A 7989-nucleotide genomic window follows, 5' to 3' on the forward strand; every position below is an offset into this window, starting at 1 on the left:
AGAATTCCCTCGCTCCTGGGTCAGCCTTTTAGAACTGCCTTTCTTCATTAGTGCCATTTTCTTTCCGCCGTCTTTAAATATTCATTCTGTTTTTTTTGCACACGCCGATTTCGGTTTATGAGCACTATTGGGCGCAAGCTTTTTTTCTTTCTTTTTTTTTTCCAAACACATATTTATTTAGTTATGAGTTTTTAATGCTCTCTTCTACTTTATAACCGTCATCCTCAGGAAAACATTGATCTGAGTTGCAAATGAATCTAATTATGGCTTTCCATTCTCTGTGTGAGATATTGACTTCTGGTTAACGGTGTTCCTCTTGCAGTGCAGTGAACTGCAAACTGTTGGCATAAAAAGTATGTAATCTTTATCAGATTAAATGCAAAGAGCTGCATCTCTAAAATGCTTAACAGATTTTTTAGCAGAATGTACAATTGTTTTGAGCACGCTTAACGCTGTTATGATCATACAACCACTGTATTCAGAGGGCAGGAACAAGAAATGTGCTTTTGTTCAGTCTTTATCTATTAAGGTTAAATATCAAACTGACTACAAAGGCCCAGACAGTGATGTACCATTAGGAAGATAACTCAAGCAAGAAAAAAAATCATTGCTTTTAACACGGAAAAAATCCCTGTTTCGTCTCCACTGGTGAGGATGCATATGTCATTTTGCATTTGTTTAAAGCGTGCAGTACCGGCCTTTGGTGCAAACCCTCGACTTTCAACCATTTCCAACGAAGCCGATTTGAAATATTCCATTGCATCGCATGTCGTCGATCTCTATGTAAAATGGTCATGATTATTTTATTTTGTAACATTAATGGAAGAACATGGGCGGGTGGGGGGGCGGCTCGTGCATTTGCAATTCATATTCCCTTGCATGATTACATTAAGAGAGTGTTCTGTCATATTTGATTAATGTATCTTGTTTTCCTTAAAACCAGATTAAAATATGAAAACTGACAGAAATGAGGCCATTACAAAGAATTATCAATTTTTAATAATCTACTCAAGAGAGGAAAAATGAAGTGCCGTACACAAAGGAGCTGCTCAGAAATTCAGTAATCAGGATTTTGCTACATTCGCAATCAGTGTTATGTGGCAGATGGGGACTAGGCGTCTGTGTTTTAAGGGCCTTAGCTGGAACACAGACACAATTAACATGAAAGGTTCCCGCGCTAAGTGTGTTCATGTGTCAGAGCGCGAATGAAAAGTGTTATTGACTGTGTAAAAGCAGCAGAAGAGAATTTCATATTTCCATATGTACATAACAGAGGGTGACAAGAATGGACGTGAAAATATTAAAAGGACAGTTCACCTAAAAAATGAAAATCTTCTGTCATCATTTACTCACACTCATGTGGTTTCAGACCTGTAAGCCTTGCTTTCTTCCAGAGAAAGAAAAACACAAAAACAAGTGTACAGGTCACTCTTTTCCATGCATGAGGACCGAGGCTTTCAAGCTTCAAAAACACGCAAAAGTAGGGGTGAGTGGGGCACAAACTAATGCAGGGCTAGTTGTAATACATGCTTTAAAACTTTACACACATGCCAGCATGACAAAACCTAGTGTATTTACTAATTGCCATATCAACACTATATAGAGAAAAAAATGCACCAAAATTAAAACATCTTTGGAAGATATCTCTGAAAATGTATTTAACCATAGCAAAAGTTAATTTCTTACTGAAGTTCATTTTTCATCTCTGTTTTTTGTGTTTATTTAAAATTAGACAAATCTGATATTATTTTAATCTTATATCTGTTATTTAACAGATGAGATAGTTCTTTAGTGCTGATCTAACCAGCTGAAGACACTAGCCGGGTTTAAATCCCAGTTGCGCAGGTGGGGCATGTTGTCACACTGCGTTACAATGTTTTGAACTATATGCTATATAGCTGTGTTTTGCGGTGTGTGTTGTCAAACTCAACAAAAAAAATGCCATTATTTTATATGAAAAAGTTAGGCTATACAGTGGGGAGAACAAGTATTTGATACACTGCAGATTTTGCAGGTTTTCCTACTTACAAAGCATGTAGAAGTCTGTAATTTTTATCATAGGTACTCTTCAACTGTGAGTGACGGAATCTAAAACAAAAATCCAGAAAATCACATTGTATGATTTTTAAGTAATTAATTTGCATTTTATTGCATGACATAAGTATTTGACACATCAGAAAAGCAGAACTTAATATTTGGTACAGAAACCTTTGTTTGCAATTACAGAGATCATACGTTTCCTGTAGTTCTTGACCAGGTTTGCACACACTGCAGCAGGGATTTTGGCCCACTCCTCCATACAGACCTTCTCCAGAACCTTCAGGTTTCGGGGTTGTCGCTGGGCAATACGGACTTTCAGCTCCCTCCAAAGATTCTCTATTGGGTTCAGGTCTGGAGACTGGCTAGGCCACTCCAGGACCTTGAGATGGTTCTTACGGAGCCACTCCTTAGTTGCCCTGGCTGTGTGTTTCGGGTCATTGTCATGCTGGAAGACCCAGCCACGACCCATCTTCAATGCTCTTTCTGTGGGAAGGAGGTTGTTGGCCAAGATCTCGTGAAACATGGCCCCATCCATCCTCCCCTCAATACGGTGCAGTCGTCCTGTCCCCTTTGCAGAAAAGCATCCCCAAAGAATGATGTTTCCACCTCCATGCTTCACGGTTGGGATGGTGTTCTTGGGGTTGTACTCATCCTTCTTCTTCCTCCAAACACGGCGAGTGGAGTTTAGACCAAAAAGCTCTATTTTTGTCTCATCAGACCACATGACCTTCTCCCATTCCTCCTCTGGATCATCCAGATGGTCATTGGCAAACTTCAGACGGGCCTGGACATGCGCTGGCTTGAGCAGGGGGACCTTGCGTGCGCTGCAGGATTTTAATCCATGACAGCGTAGTGTGTTACTAATGGTTTTCTTTGAGACTGTGGTCCCAGCTCTCTTCAGGTCATTGACCAGGTCCTGCCGTGTAGTTCTGGGCTGATCCCTCACCTTCCTCATGATCATTGATGCCCCACGAGGTGAGATCTTGCATGGTGCCCCAGACCGAGGGAGATTGACCGTCATATTGAACTTCTTCCATTTTCTAATAATTGCGCCAACCATTCTCACCAAGCTGCTTGCCTATTGTCCTGTAGCCCATCCCAGCCTTGTGCAGGTCTACAATTTTATCCCTGATGTCCTTACACAGCTCTCTGGTCTTGGCCATTGTGGAGAGGTTGGAGTCTGTTTGATTGAGTGTGTGGACAGGTGTCTTTTATTCAGGTTACGAGTTCAAACAGGTGCAGATAATACAGGTAATGAGTGGAGAACAGGAGGGCTTCATAAAGAAAAACTAACAGGTCTGTGAGAGCCGGAATTCTTACTGGTTGGTAGGTGATCAAATACTTATGTCATGCAATAAAATGCAAATTAATTATTTAAAAATCATACAATGTGATTTTCTGGATTTTTGTTTTAGATTTCGTCTCTCACAGTTGAAGTGTACCTATGATAAAAATTACAGATCTCTACAAGCTTTGTAAGTAGGAAAACCTGCAAAATCGGCAGTGTATCAAATACTTGTTCTCCCCACTGTATTTTAGTTTGTCTTGTAGGCCTATATTATTTTAATTAGAACAGATAACATTTTTAGCTGTCATATGGTGATGTTACAACTAGGGATGGCCCGATCGGGCCGATACTGTCCTCATATACTCGTACTCATAAAAATTCGCCGATACCACGCACCGATACCACATACATTTTGCGAGCGCATCCCTTTAAACAGACATCAGTGGAACGTTTGTTCAGTCGGATGTCAGTGGCAAAGAAAATAAAACGAGGCTTGTAGCTTATTATAAACGACAAGAGAGAGAGAGAGAGAGAGAGAGAGAGAGAGAGAGAGAGAGAGAGAGAGAGAGAGAGAGAGAGAGAGCACTTCTGTTGAATGCTCTTGATTGCTGATGGTTCACTCAGCACATGTTATTTGGATGAAAATCGTATATGTAAGTAAAGTAAAACATAAACTGTTACCTGATAAGGAGTGGTTCACTACATTATTACAGGACGTGTGCAGGTCGGTGCAGGTCAAGAAGTTCCATGAACGCAAACATCCAAAGCGCGCGCCCCGCAAACCAGCGTCTCAGCGCGCGAATACTGAATTATTGTCTTTCACGTCTTGCGCTTGTACGGACAAATTCACACAAAAATATGTAATAACGCCCGTCTTGGCGAGTATCCTATAGTAAACAAAGTCGGTTATATCTCAAATGAACTATGCCATGTTCAAATGCCGTCCGTGCGTTCGGTCTTAAAGGGGCAGCAGTCTAATAAACCTGCTTATGTGTTTTAATGTTAATCAAACAAAGGACCAAGAAATACTCACTGCTCTTGACTAAATAGGCTACCATTTTCAACTTTACAAAAATATCTATCTATATATAATTTATACAGTAATGAATATGCTTTTTTTCACATTTGATTACTTTATTCAAATTTCTGTACCTGTTAGATCTACCTGAAAAACTCTAAAAACACTGTTTATTTCATTTGTAGCCTTTCTTTGTTCTATTGTATTTATTTGTCCTATTTGTAATTCGATTGTTTGTTCTTATTTTGTTACTGACTGCTTAGCCTACCTGTTTTAAATTCACATTAATTAGGCTGCTAGTTTTTGTTGTAGTATCAAAATTGGATTAAATAATTGATATTTCACTGGTTTTGACAAACATTTGAACCGCTGACCCGACCCTCAGCACTGAGCCCTGCTGAAGCTGTTCTAAATATTGCTGTGGCTATTAAATGAAAGATAAAATATGATAGGGAGCAATAGAATGAACAGTGACAGTAACAGAAGCTCATGCATTTTAGCAGGCTTAATTAAGCATGAAAATAATTGAAAGAAATATATATTTGATGAACAAATTAAGCCAACTAATATGATTAATATTCTTTTGGTTTATCTACTAATACATTTAAAAATTACAAATGCAGTGAAAATTCAGGGATCAGTTACGGTATCGGTATCGGCGAGTACCAAAAATGAAAGTATCGGTATCGGACTCGTTCTGCAAAAAGTTGTATCGGGACATCCCTAGTTACAATGTAAACCACCTATGGGGGCATATTGTCACATTTCACTTCCATTCTTTCGGGGTATATTGGGGGAAAAAGTACTGAATGAATGAAACAAAGCCACTTAATTGTACTAGACACGTGGGAAATTAATGTGGGGAAAAAATACATTCTCTTAACCCCAAGTGGATTTACACAAACTGAGAAGGTCAAAAAGTCTTAGGTTGTGCCCCGCTCTCTCCTATACCATTAAAAAGTATCGTAAAATAAAAATAAAGTTCAATTGTTCTGAAATCAGATGATGGATACAATTTATATTTGAATTCACTTTTAATCTGATTTTCAAGTGAACCGAATCATTGAGTCAGTGAGTTACAGAAATTAATTTAAAGGGATAGTTCACCCAAAAATTTAAATTCTGTCGTCATTTACTCACCTTTAAGTTGTTCCAAACCTGTATGAGTTTCTTTCTTCTGTTGAACACAAAAATATAAAGTTTTTTTGTAACCAGACAGTTGACGGTAGCCATCGACTTCCATTGTATATATGTTTTCCCTACTATGGACGTCAATGGCTCCTGTCAACTGTCTGGTTACCAGGGTGAGGGTGAGTAAATGATGACAGTTTTCATTTTTGGGTGAACTATCCCTTTAAGAATGAATCATTCTAATGCATGATTCAAATGAACACATAAACGCACCAACAACCATGTTTATCGCACAGCTATCATATGACTTTAGAAGACATGGAATATAATACATAGGACATCTAAACAGCTTTCATGATACTTTTATGGTGTGTTTGAGTCCTTTTTTCCCTTGAAAGCCCCAGTACTCAGTTTAACTGCTGGAACACAAAAGGATGCATTTTAAAGCATTTCCATGCAATGCAAAGCAAATAATGACAGCTTTACATGTCACCATGATATACTAATTGTGTACACCATTTACACAATTGATATAAAAGTGGTATATTCATAAGGCACAGACTAGAGCTGACATAGAAAATGTTTAACCTTGTGAAACGAAGAGGGTAGAAAATGTGCCTCTTTTCAGCCATCAAAGTTAATGGCTATATTTGGAACAAAGAGTGTGTGTATGGGTATAAACTAGGATTTCAATTCCAGTATCAGCCATTTAGCATGACCGTGGGTGACTGTGAATTAAAAAGGTGGTCCTTTATGTGCGACCCCTCTGCTCAAAAGGGTACATCCATAACTTATGTAGACAGCCAGGCCATTAGCCACCAGAGCCGGGCCACCTTTACATAATACACTCTATACTAATCACTGACCACCCCAGTCACACAGCTAATACATCACACAGACCCCAGAACATATATTTTAGGATAAACGCAGTATATCATGCTCCTTTAAATAAAATCACCAGTTATATGATCCCAAATGTGAAAACTGTATGAAATCAAAAGCACCAGAAATACTATACTGACATTTTCAATTCTGTTGTAGCAGAACTACAGCATTAAAGGGAAAGTTAGCATAAAACTTTTAATTCTATCATGATTTATTCACCCTTGTATCACTCCAAACCTGATGACCTGATGATTTATTATTATTAATATTATTATTATTGTAAGACATTTTAAAAGTGGCAGAAATGCACAAGTTCATACTTTGCAATACATGTGACAGTAATTGCAGTGGCATAAGATATGACCGCATGCTGAGAATATGACAGCTGCCATTCATTCCCATTTGATGTCCTTATTTCACATTGACACTGAGAATGTAAATATGTTGGCAAAATGTCTCTCAGCAGTGCTGAGGCAGTCTCTTTTGTTATTAGACAACAAGCAAGAATGACAATGTGTGATTTTGTTAATAGAAACCATATGGGTTATAAATGTACACAAAAGCTTTTTCCAAAACTGAAGCAGAATCAGCTGTTTCAACCGAGATGGTGTAAAACACAGAGCCGTCGAGGTCTGGATGGAGCCAGCGGTAGGACTGCACATACTGAACTGTTTAAAATCCTGTAGTGTTTGGTGCACTAAAGAGCATTTGGTTCACATAAAGGCTGCATGTGTTTAAAGGATGCACTGAGGCTATATACATGTGGTGACATTACAGACAAGTGGACAAATGAGGATGCTTTCCTTAAGATGACCTTTTGAAAGTGTCATCTAAGATTGTTACTTGAGCAATTGTGTGAGTCGTTCCTTTGACTCAATACTCACTGATGAAGCATTCAAACCACTCATTAGTTTCACCTCATCCCCATTCGTATCCACTAGACACCACAACATCTCTCAAGACACCCAGCTTGGCAATATTACAAACCATTTTAGAGACTATATGGGAGATATTCTAATTAAGTACTAAATGGACATATTCTGACAACGAGGCAGCTTGTGAAAATTGAAAAATGTTGGATGGATGGATGGATGGATGGATGGATGGATGGATGGATGGATGGATGGATGGATGGATGGATGGATGGATGGATGGATGGATGGATGGATGGATGGATGGATGGATGGATGGATGGATGGATGGATGGATGGATGGATGGATTCTCAACAAGATACTTGACAAGGGTTTAATATAAAATTATAAATATAAAACAAAAATAAATTGAAATTTTAATGAATCCTTTAAACAAAACATTTACTTGAGAAATGTTAATAAATAAATCAATATTAATAAATCTGAGTCCATAAAATATCCTTAAAACAAGATACATTTACTTGAGAAATGTAAAATAAATAAATATTGATAAATCTGAGGTTTTATAAATGCGGTTTATGCTTTAAAATGCTAAGGGATTTACAAAAATAAACAAACTAACAGATACTCTCTATTTTATTATTTTACTGTTTTGTAATAATTTTTTATAGAAAACCAACAAAATACACTGATTAAGAAAATTATTTTTGCTTATGGAAATGCCATTTTCTCTCCAGAAATGCACGCAGGCACA

Source organism: Squalius cephalus, assembly GCF_949319135.1.
Source record: "Squalius cephalus genome assembly, chromosome: 18".
Classification (NCBI taxonomy): domain Eukaryota; kingdom Metazoa; phylum Chordata; class Actinopteri; order Cypriniformes; family Leuciscidae; genus Squalius; species Squalius cephalus.